Here is a 12,646-nt window from a genome sequence, read left to right on the forward strand (position 1 = left end):
CTAGATTTTTATTTTCTGCTTTTTAAAAAATTAGACAAAAGGGGCGCCTGGGTGGCACAGCAGTTAAACGTCTGCCTTCGGCTCAGGGCGTGATCCCGGCGTTGTGGGATCGAGCCCCACATCAGGCTCCTCCGCTATGAGCCTGCTTCTTCCTCTCCCACTCCCCCTGCTTGTGTTCCCTCTCTCGCTGGCTGTCTCTATCTCTGTCGAATAAATAAATAAAATCTTTAAAAAAAAAAATTGGACAAAAAATACAAAAAAAGAGGCACCTGGGTGGCTCAGTCAGTTAAGTGTCTGCCTTCAGCTCAGGTCATGATCTCAGGGTCCTGGGATCGAGCCCCTAGTCTGACTCCCTCTCAGTGGGAAGTCTGCTTCTCCCTCTCCCCCCACTTGTGCTCTCTGTCTCTCAAATAAATAAATAAATAAATAAAATAAAAATGAAAAAGAGAAAAAAAAAAAAAACAAGGGAAATAATAAGACAAACAACTGTATTGTAACCCTTTTTATTTCTCCATGCGTAAGAGTCTGCAAATGGCCTATATGCTTCTGACTAACCACTTCCGTTTATCCTCACAAGGGTACTTGTAAACTTTGTTGCTAGTAGGTTAGTAAGGGCTCTCCCAAGGCTTTTTAAGAAATAAAATGTCACAATCCTAACCTGGTTTGTTATTTTGTCACTAAAAACACAAGGGAGTGATGTTTAAAACCAGGTTCCTCAAGCTTATATTTTTATGCCCTCACAGTCTGTCAGTGGTTATTGCGTAGGGCTGGTAGCCTTAGGCCTGGCCACTGGCTTGTTTCCTTGACATTGGTAGTCAGCTCTTGAAGGCAACAAACAATTGGCTCAAGTGATTGGTGCAAGCCATTTCTCATTTGTTCATCTCATTCTTGGTGGCAAGAGTTAGCAACATCACTAACTTAGGGTGTCTTAACACCTTCCTGTTGAAACAGCAGCAGGACTGGAGAGCTACTCCTTCCCAAGGGGCTCACGCTCAAATCCAGCTGCTCTTCACCCTGTACAGTGACATCATTCACTGTCATTTGAATTTTTCTATTTTCTATATAACTATACTGTTGTGCTAAAATGAGGAATAATCCTAAGTCTTTGATAATTGAGTTATTAATTTTTTGTACCATTTTAGTGTTATCTATATTATATATGCAAAATTTTGTTAGAGTTTCAGTAAGAACTGTGGGGGAAAAAAGATATTCCAAATGACTCAGTGATGATTACTATGAACATTAAAGAATGGTAAGATTATCAAAAGTAACTGTGACAGTTTCATAAAGAAATAAATAATAATAAATGGACTGGAAATCAGAAGACCAGATCCTTAATCTTAGCTTTATTACCAAGTAAACATATGAGTTTGAATAATATTTTTACTTCCTTTTTCTCATTAGTTAAAAAAGAGACAGGAAATTGGAATAGAAAATTGTTAAATTCATTCCTGCTCCAAAATCACACATTGTAATATGTAGAAAGCATTTGAAAATGGTATTTACTGTATGAAATGTGTAAGTAAAGGGTTATATTCAAGATTAAGTGAAGTTCATTGAAGGCAAAGGTGGAATGTCTTCATATAAAAGTTTTATGAATTAGGTCATACTGAATGAACATTGAGATTCTAATGGAATGAATGAACATGCTGTTTTGCCTACACTAAAACTAGTTTCCATCTACATTATGATGGAAATACCACTGATTAGCTGTTAGATTAAGCAAGTTCCTTAGCCTTCCTAAGTTTCTTCATTTGTGGAAAGGGAATATAATACACCTTGCAGAGCTGTAAGGCTAAATGAAATAAAGTCCTGATGTATAAGAGTTGTTGAGCTAATGAAACTCATTACTTAAAATCTCAAGATTATTGGGCTCTGAGCTCTTGTCAAAATTCTCTCAAATTTCACCTCCTCAGAACATGGTCTGCTTGTTTATTTTGTCCTTCTCTCCCTTCTAGAACGTATACTCCATGAGGTCAGGAATTTTATCTGTTTTGCTTATTGCTCTAATCCTCAGCACCTAGAGCACTGCTTGACAAATAGAAGATGCAAAAAAGGTATATATATTTATTGAATTAATTAGCAAACAACACTATTAGTAATCACCTAACTACCAAATAACAATTCCACTACAATCTGTAAATGATAAAGTGCTTAACTGATTGTGTTATTCTTATAACTTACTATGTATGAAATTTTAAGTATTATTAAATATTAGTTAATAGCTTGGGCATTACATTAATCTTGCATTCTTTTTACAGAGGGGCAGAGAGTCCTATTCTCAAGGTTTCTATTGGCCTGTACACCCAACACAGATCGTCCCTGAATCTATTAGACAGCTGCTATATACAGCAGACTTGCTTTGTGAATCTCTATAGCTGAACAAAATTAGAGGAGCTTTATGAAGCCTTGAGTTCACATTTCTTTATGTGGTCCCTTCCAACTATAGCCCATTCCCACCTGATAATATTATGGTTAGATGGAACTTCTCCATTGCCTGTGGCTCTAAAGTTCTGGGCCTTCTCTTGTGTCCCCTCATTGTGGAAAAATGACAGATACATCTCATCTAGGAATTTTACATGTTTCAGGTCATTAATTATCTTTATGCCCAGGAAGAATGCAAGAAAGGCAAGATGAAGGCTTACAGTCTCACATGATTACAAAGGTCAGGAGAATATGGTAAATGAGTGAAGGAGTGGGAGTAACAAAGATCAAATATGAGAGTTATAATCATATCCTTTATTTTTATTGCACTTCGGTATAAGGTTGTAACATAAACATATATTGGAGATTAAATTTTCTGATGTAAAATTTAAATACCCAATTAGATGATATTTTGGTTATTATATTTTTCTTGTCGGATCCATTATTTTGTTATCTTGAACCAGAGAAATGTGACATTTTTCTTCTGTATCATCTGGGAGCAATATTAATTTTCTTCAAACTAATAATGTAAGTTTTTCACAGATAGGGTCTTTTTTTTTAATTTAAATTCAAGTTAGTTAACATTTAATGTAGTATTGGTTTCAGGAGTAGAAGTTAGTGATTCATCATTTGCATATAACACCCAATGCTCATCCCAACAAGTGCCCTCCTTAATGCCCATCACCCATTTAGCACATCTCTCTTCCCGCTTCCCTTCCCCAACCCTCAGTTTGTTCTCTATAGTTAAGAGTCTCTTATGCTTTGCCTCCCTCTTATGTCATTTTTCCTTCCCTTCTCACAGATAGGATTTTCTAAAACATAGATCTTGTTCAGCTTTTTTGCATATTTAAAATGTCTGCGTTATTTATTGAATTCAGTTCATGGTTACTTTTTAGAGCTACACTTCAGAACACTAACTTTCTTTTTTTTTTTTTTTTTTATTTTTATGTACATCAGTATTAGCTGAAAAAAGGCAAACTGATACAAGTTTGTTCATTTTTATAAATTTTGAAATCAAATAACTTTTAGAATCAATTCTTAGGTCCACAAGGGATAATCATCACTTAAATTTCTGAAAAATGATTTCTGCATATGAAAGTAGGCCGGATTTTTCCTGGTTAAGTCAGTTTCCCAAAGGCACAATTTGGTTAGAAATAAGATAAATAAAATGAATGATTTGTTTGTGTAAGTGGTTATGAACACACTTGTAGAGAAATAGTGTATAATGTCAACCAAAGGCCCAGTCTTTGACTAAATCTTCATTAATGAGTTTAGCTGACACTTTTCTTAGATAACACAAACCAATTTCTTACAAACACCCACCTCCCCCACCCCACAAAACACCTTCAGTCTCACATATCTATTGTACCTACAGTCCCTCAGGAAAACACTGATGTGTGTCCCATGCTTCAAACCATGGTAGTACATCCACTTCACAGGATTCATGGCTACATTCAAGACATGTTCTCTTTTTCTAATTTAAATGTGACCCCCCACACTGAATTATGAAATACATGTATGTTGTGTGCAAACTGCCAGCATTGGTCTAAGTTTATAAAGCAAGTGCGAGGTGAGCACTGACCTGCTGGAGCACCACCTGCATCCCTGTGCCTAGTGCTCTCAGCACAAAAACAGTTTCCTGAAAGGCCCATTACCAGTGTGATACTCAGAAGCTAGTCAAACACTTCAAACCTTCCAGACATCACAAACAACTATAGCTAATAGGGTGGTATTTATATCTTTTATATCTGTACTCTCATTGGTGGGTGTGGAGGGCTACAAATGATTGCATCTTTTCAGGTAACTTTGTGCTCTATGTCTCTTCACCCCAGCTTCAACATGCTAAGAAATGTTATGTTAAACTTATATTTACAAATGGTAGTTTTTGTTCAGGATGCACTTTCTGCTCTAGTCAACCTTTTTATAAACCCATCCTTGGTAAAAGCTTTTCATGCCAAGATTTTTTTTTTTTTTTTTTTTTTTTTACTTAATACATTTTACACCAGTAACACTACTGTAATTCCAGCCCTTGTTTCCAGTCCATTAAGTTTTTCATCAAGTTAACTTTGTCATTAACATGTCTTTGCTATTCTGGTCATACTTCTTACTGTGGTTCATTTCATAATAGCTTCTTAAGTCATGTAAATTTAATACAGTGTGCATTAATATTTGGTGTGCAGTATTTGTCACACAGGAATAGTCTACTTCCACAGTAACATACGCTCTTCAACTACTCCTGAAATACATGGCTCTATCAGTCTTTCACTTTCTCCTTTTTAGTGCACAGAAAAGCAGTGTGATGTGATGATAAATGGCAACTCCTGGGCAATGTAAGGTAGACATCCAGTAGTAATGGCAGTTGTGATAAATCTGAGAACACCTGCCCAAGGGCAGCAGCTTTTATGAATTAGGGTTAGATTTACCTGAAAGCCCAAAATTACAGAGCTTAAATAAAAATATAAATGCATTTCTCTTAATAAAAGTCCAGGAAAGCAGACCTCAGCCAGTATGCCATCAGGAAAATAGGCCCTTTTTCTCCTAACTGCCCTCACACCCTCCATCAGCAGCTTCCCCCTTGTGATTCAGCATGCTTGCTCTAGCCATTATATCCACATTCCTCCCAACAGTAAAAGGAAAAGGAAGAAGAAAGCATGCTCCCTCCCTTTGAGAACACTTCTGAGAAGGTTCATACACCACTTTCACTGACATCCTATTGGCTAGAATTCCTGGCCACACCCACCTGAAAAGGAAGCTGAGTCTTTAGGTGACCATGTGCTCAGCCAAAAACTGGGAGAACAGTTACTGTTAACAAAAAGGAAAACGGATCCTGGAAAACAACTAACTGCCTATGCCACATGACTACTGGGCTCCAGCTAGTTTAGGCCATGTGCAAATGTGGACCTATTGAGACGAAATGCTAGTTACTCAAGAGAAGTGAAAATCCATATTTTTATGTGAAATGGTATAATTTTTTTATGTTGACACGTGATTCAAAAAATGTTCATAGCTTGAGAATCAAAATATCTGTGGTCTACATCCTATCTCTTATGTAGATGAGAGTATAGAAAATCATGAAAAAGATCTGTTACATGTCTTCATGTTGCAACATTTATGCAAAAGGCAAAAAAGGATTTATCTTGGTAGGATGAAGTTGCAGGTATTAACAAATGTTTATCCTCAGACGGGAGACACACCTGCCCCTTACTAGGTATTGATACAGTGAAGAACTATATCCATATTAACTTGTGGGGGGGGAGCAGTGCAGGGACAGGGGAAGAGGGAGAGAAAGAATTTTAAGCAGGCTCCATGCCCATTGTGGAGCCTGATGTGGGGCTCAGTCTCACCGCCCCGAGATCATGACCTGAGCTGAAATCAAGTCAGATGCTTAACCGACTGAGCCACCCAGATACCCCAAAGTAGTTTTGAATATATTTTGAAGGTAGAGTTGGCAGAAAAGAAGAGAAGAGTCAAAGATGATGCCCAGATTCTTGGCCTGAGCAACCAAAAGAATAGAGTTGCTATTAAATGAGACAACACAAAAGAAGGGGGAAATATCAGGGACTGTATTGTGGACATTTAAATTGGAGATACTTACTAGACATCTGATAGGAGAGGCCCAGTAGGCACTGAGATATACAGGTCTGGAGTTCAGGAAAGAGTCACAAGCTGGAGATACACATTTGGGTACCATGAGTAGACAGATGGTATTTAAAGCTCCAAGACTGGTTCAGATCACCTGTGGAATGAGTGTACAGAGATGAGAAAAAGATCAAGGGTTGAAACCCAGGCACCCCAACATTTAAAGGTCAGATGAGAGGGAAACTGCTGAAAGACCTGAGAAGGAATGGCCAGGAAAGTAGGAAAAGAGGTGGTCAAGTGTGTTACAGTAATCAACTCTGTCAAATGATGTTGACAGGTCAGCTAAGATGAGGACTAAAAAGGGACCATTGGCTCATGCTCTCAACAACCACATCAGCTTCCAGTCCTGGAAGAAGAGCAAGTTTCTCCAGAAGATTTTTCCTTGCCAGATCCCAGTTTAGTGCTCCTTTGGCATGTAACACATATCTATATAATAGCATTTAAGCATTCAACAAAAATATAGCTATTATTTATTATTCCCCAAGTACTACTCTAGGCTGGCAGTCTAACAAAAAGTCAACAATCCTTTCTCATGGAGCTTTCATTTTAATGGGGGAGGGGAGGGCACAGACAATAACATTAAAAAGAAAATTTGTATAGTATGTTGAAGGTACTAAGTACTATGGAGAAAAATAATACAGGGAAGGGGTATAAGGAATATAAGGAGTTATAATTTTAAATAATGTGCTCAGAAAAGGTCTGTCTGAGCAAAGAGCAAGCCACATGGGTACCTGGAAGAACATGACTGGCAGAGGGAACAAAACACAAGCCCTGAGGCAAGAATACGCTGGCCATGTTCAAGAAATAGCAGGGAAGTTGTGTGGTTAGAGCAAAAAGGAGAGTGTTAGGAGAGAAAGAGAGGTGGCATATTACCCAAGAAGTTGCCAGGTCTTATCCAGCAAATACCAAAGAGAGGCCAAAGGAAGAGGTAACCATTTCCTGCAGTTCTCACTAAATCAATCTTTAAACTTCAAAACAATTTAAAATCAAAAATCCTCCCATAGATTTTGACTGGGGGGGGGGAAGCTGCTCTTAAAATTTACAAATGTTACTCTATGTAAACAATACAACTACCTAGCAACAGTGTATGTATTAACTATTGATGTTAACACTACAAGACTGCAAATAACCTACATGTTTATTGATAGGGAGCTGATTAAGTAAATTATGGTTGAGTCATATAATATAGAAGTAAAAGATGAATAAGTTTTCTATGGAAGTATCTCAAGATATATTTAGTGAAAAAAAACAGGTACACAGCAATGCGTATGGTATTTAGTATTTGTATTGTCAAGATATATTTAGTGAAAAAAAATAGGTACACAGTAATGCATATGGTATTTAGTATTTGTATTCAGAAAGACACAGGAAGAATAAGCTTTTAAAAAAAAATCTTTTACATCTCTAGAAGTATATAAGAAAGGCATGAAGGGGTGCTTGGGTGGCTGAGTTGGTTAAGCGGCTGACTACTGATTTCTGCTCAGGTCGTGATCTCAGGGTCCTGGGGATTGAGTCCTTCATTGGGCTACATGCCCAGCACATAGCCTGCATGAGATTCTCTCTCTCCCTCTGCCCCTTTTCTGCTCACTCTCTCGCTCTTAAATAAATAAATAAATAAATAAATAAATAAATAAATAAATAAATTTTTATTAAAAAAATAGGCATGGATGGGAGAGGAGGTGGAGGGAGATTTTTCACTGTATGCCTTTTTGATATGAAAGTTATGTGAATGTGTTACCTGTTCAAAAATAATAATTTTAAAGCAGTTCCAGACAGATTAAAGATCTAAATTTAATAAGAAAGAAAACCTAGATTTTAGAAAACAAAAATGAGTACATTTATGACTTCAGAAAAAGGAAATAATTCTAGTATAAGAGGCAAAATGCAAAAAAAAATAGGGAAAATATTGATCAACTTAACTACATTAAAAATTTTTAAACTTATGAAAAACAAAAATCCTCATAAATTAAAATATAACCCTTAGATTGAGAAAAGATATTGTAAAACCTATAACTGACAAAATTAGCACAAATTAACAAGAACAATATAAATAACTATGTAAAAATAAGCAAATGACATGAAAAAGCAATTCAGAGGAGACATCTCAATGGCTAAAAAAATATGAAAAATGTTTAGTATCCAAGGAATCCTGAAAATATATATTAAAACAACAGTGGGAAACCATTTCCCACCCATCAGACTGGCAAAAATAGAAGGTTTAAAAACATGGAATGTTGACAAGGATTTGGGGAAAGGTGAACTATTCTATAATGTGGTGGGAGTGTAAATTAGCACCACTTAGAAGTAAGTCAGTCAGGGTCCTCAATAGGAAGCAAAAAAACTAAATGACTAATTTAAAAAGAAAAGGTGTTTATGTTTGTTGAAAAAGTACTAAGAAGCTTACAGACTTCCACAAAGCCTGGGTAACAGGCTTGGAAAAAGAGAACAAAGGAATGCCCTGCTGACAATCCAGAGCGAATTTTATGCCAGTGAACCAGTCTGGGGAGCCGTCGTCCATGCCTCTAACAAGCAAAATTTCTTGTGTCACTAGATTCAACATCAGTGTCCTGAGTGGGGGAAGGGAGTGGGAGATATCTGTTTGGCCCAGCTTTAGTCACAGCCTTGTGCTCTAGCTGCCCAAGGGGCTGGCAGAGTATCACACACTTCAGCTTCTATAATGGGAGGTGAGCTCTGCCTCCTATGAAGTCTTATAATAGAAGCTTCCTCAAATATAGGAAGAGGGTTCAGATTCAGGGCAGCGAAAAAATACCAAATTCCATAGAAAAGAACAATCTATTCCATGACCAGCAATTCCATTTCTGAGTGTAAACCCTAGAAATTTTGCTACATGTGTTCAAGCAAATATTTACTCATATATTCACTGCCACATTGTCTCCAAAAGGGAAAAGTTGGAAGTTACCCAGTTTCATTCATTAGCAAGCAAATGGATAAATGGTTTTACTCATACAGTATAATACTATATTGTAATTAAATGAATGAACAAGATCTATATGTATCAACATGAATAAATCCTCAAAAACAGTGGTGACAAAAAAACACAGTTGCAGAAGAATACACCGTATNTATATACAAAATAAGAAACACGTTCATGGAAATGATACATAGCTACTTCAGGATACCTTTGAGAAAAAGAGAGGGGTTAGGGTAGTTTTAACCATAACACTTTATTTCTTTAAAAAAAGGAAAATTTGGAAAATATTCATATTTGGATTGTGGATGATGTCAGTTTCACCCAGATCCCATTGGATTACTTAATGGCCTCAATAAGTCAACTCAGACACAACTTTCTGTCTCAGGTCTGCCTCTGGGGAACTTGATAAGACCATCTATTAACACAAGCTCCTACTTCCCCCAACACATGCCAGTAACTCTGCCTTCCCTCTGTTACCTAGGGTGAATGTGCATGTTCAGATCTAAGGTCAAATTCTCTACCTGTGTACCAAATCCCACCCCTCTCATATACTCCAGGACATCACTACAAGAGTTGTCTTCTTTCTGGCCTTCTGAAGTATACAAACATACTGTAAACGCCACTATCTTTAACAACAACAACAACAAAACACCAAAAACTCTAGATCCAATTCCCCTTCCTGCCATGAGTGCATTTCTTTGCTTGTTTACATCACAAAAGCCTTTGATAGAAATTGTCTAAACTTTTCTCCAATTTCTGTCTTCCCACTTACTCTTGAAACTCACTCAAATGAGATTTTCATTCCTTGGACTCCTCCAAACCTGTTCTTACCATGGTCAACCAATGGTTTCCATATTGCTAAATCAATAGTCAACTTCTGATCTTCAGTTTACAGCATTTGACACAGATAAGCACTTCCTCTACCTTGAAACACTTTCTTCCCTTGCTGTAATAAAAGCTGGGGTTATTGTTTAGCAACTACCCCTCACACTTCCACTGTGGGCATTTCTTTTTTAAAATTTGAGTCATATGATGTCATTTCTCTACTAAAAAATGCTTCCCTTAATTCTTTGATCTCATTTATTACTGATGCCCTCACACCAATTCAACCACTCTGGCTTCCTTGCTGTTCTGTGAACATAACTATCCCAGGCACACTCATGTCCCAGGGCCTTTGGCCTTGCTGTTCCACCAACTAGAATGCTGTTACCCAGTTGGACACACAGGCTTGCCCACCTCACCTCCTTAATATTTTGGCTCAAATGCCTCCTTCCATTGAGGTCTTCCCTAACCACTTTAACATTGCACCTCCCTATCTCCAACTTCCCTCTCCCCTTTCTTCTCTATTTTTCTTCATAGCAGTTACCACAACATGAACACCACATATTTTATTTATTCATCTATGGTTCCAATTAGAATGTACATTCCAGAAGAAGAGATAATTTTTTTTTCATCTGTTTTCTTGTCTGTTGAATCTTGAGGGCTTGGAATATAGCAGTACTTAATAAACATTTGATAAATGAAAGAATCCGTCTGACATTCTACGTATTTGAAATTTCATCAATATATGTAGATATTTAGAGATAGACTATAGAGAGATAGACTCAAAGGGAAATACAATTAAGTAAATGTCTCCAATTCACAAAGGATCTTCCAAATCTACTAAACTGTATTTATGTTTTTATTATAAAAGCGGAGTTTACCTAAAAGGAAGGAGAACTCTTGAGTCTCCTCGACTTCAACATTCTCTTAATCTTGAGCTTTCATCTGTTTTGCATTCCTTTCAATGGCTACTATGTGCGTTCTCAACATTTTACACAAAACATTTAAAGCCTCTTGTTCAATGCAATAGGGTTAGGTGTAGAAGGCAAACTATATGTGTGGAAAATACGCTTCTGGCCCACTGAATGTTCTCCCTATCCACCATTCCTGGTCGTCTGGATCCTTTGTCAGGATTCCATGCTTGAAACTTAGAGCACAAACCCAGAGGCCATGTTTGTGAGGAGCTTGGGTCAGGACTGCAACCTGTCAGGTTATTTTTCAAGTTTCTAGAAGACAACTCAATTCCAGTTTTTGGTTTTGCTTCCTAAGCACGGAACTTCTTCGGACTTCTGTTTGGCCTCCCAGCTGTTGATGCCATGACCCCAAAACTTAACAGAGGTTAAGAGGATCATAACTAGCCACAAGGCCAGGTAAGTTAAAAAATAATGGAGCACGCATACACATACCTGAAGTTCATCCTCGCTCCACTCCCCAAGCCCACAGTAGCAGATAGGGAGAAATGCTAGACTTTGTTCTCTGCAGCAGCTAGTGTGACTAACCAGGAAAAAAGTTAACTCAGATTTTATATTTGTTTCCACTGCTCTAAAAACCCCCTCCACTCCCCAGTATTTGCAGCAATTTTGTCCAGTTTCTTATTAAGCAGGGATGGAGCTGACCCAAATTGGGCTTCTCTCCTTGGTTGGGTCTGGCCTCCATTTTAGATATGAGTTAACCCTCCGAAAAGCTTTATCAGAAGCAGGAAACCCCCCCCCGCCCCCCCCCCGCCAGCCTCACCTTGGCCAGGTTTTCCTCATTTCACATTTTTCTACAATTCATTCCTGAGTCATGCATGACGACAACTTTCACACAATTTACGTTACGTCTCCAGATGACCTCAGGTGATGGCAGGGGTGATCAGAAAGAAATGTAACAGTCCAAAGGTCAGAACCCATATCCCAAAGTGGCCCGCAGTCGCTCGTAGCCGGCCACGCACCGGGGCTCTGGGCGCGGAGGAGGGCGGAGGCGGGGCGCTCGCTCCGGGAGAGCGGCTAGCTCCTCCCTCCCGCCCCTCGCGGGTACCTGGCGGCGGGCGGGGGCGGTGCTGCGCGGCGTCACGCGGCGGGGTGGGAGAGCGGGCAGGTGACACCCCGGCGCCTCCTCCCCTTTTCCAGCTCGGTTGGCGGCAGGGGCAGCAGGGGCCGCTGTGAGGAGCTCCGCGCTCGCGCAGCCGCCCGCCGCCGCCGCCGCCGCCGCCCTCTGCTCCCTCGCGCGCCGGCCGCTTCGGCTCCGCTCCCCGCGGGGTGAGTGCGGGACTCCAAGCCCGCGGGCTGGGGCCAAACTTTTCCGGGGCGCGGAGAATCGATGGGGGAAGGGAAAGAGACCCCGTCGGCAGGGGTCCGGAGCAGCCGGATGGAGGGACCTCGGCGCGGCGCGCGGGCAGCGGGATCCGGGTGCGGGAGACCGGGGATCCTGGCCAGGCCCGCCGCGGGCTGTGGGGAGGCGCTTCGGAAGTTCTCGCACCACGGCCTGTGGGTGCGGAGGGCGAAGGCCCTTGCCGCGTGAGGGCGAGCTACCGCGCTCACCTGCACGCTCCCTGGGAGCCCCCCGCCGCCTCGGCATCCCAAAGGGCGGGTGCTCCCGGGCCGCCTCGGGGCTTTGAGCCTCCCGGAGCGCTCCCGCGGGGCGGGGACCCTGCTACTCCGGCCGGGAGGGCTCGCTGGTGGGACTGGGAGAAGGACCTGCTCGACCTTGGCCGCCGAGGTCACTTTCCCAGCTCCGGGATCTGGCCTCGCAAGCCCCCCACCCCCCAAATTCCCGAGCTCCTTTCTTTCTGCTTCCTTACCCTCTGGGACGCTTTTGTGTCCTCGAGGCCGGAATGAACTTGGGGGG

The 12,646-nt window shown here is 40.4% G+C and overlaps 1 protein-coding gene across 2 annotated transcripts in view; it reads left to right on the forward strand.

Moving 5' to 3' along the window:
• Positions 1-439: 439 nt before the first annotated feature.
• The window catches only part of ELOVL7 (ELOVL fatty acid elongase 7), an 87,256-nt gene continuing 75,049 nt past the window's right edge, over positions 440-12,646 (forward strand). The window contains exons 1-2 of one of the 2 annotated variants that reach the window (XM_008691391.2): positions 440-2,057; positions 11,087-11,187. The gene's annotated coding sequence lies outside the window, so the exon portion shown is untranslated. Of the gene's footprint in view, positions 2,058-11,086; positions 11,188-12,003; positions 12,058-12,646 lie in introns of those variants that run through there. The other variant, XM_040622244.1, reaches the window with a different exon arrangement.

The sequence above is a fragment of the Ursus maritimus genome, unplaced genomic scaffold, assembly GCF_017311325.1.
Source record: "Ursus maritimus isolate PB19 unplaced genomic scaffold, ASM1731132v1 scaffold_5, whole genome shotgun sequence".
NCBI classification, from domain to species: Eukaryota; Metazoa; Chordata; class Mammalia; order Carnivora; family Ursidae; genus Ursus; species Ursus maritimus.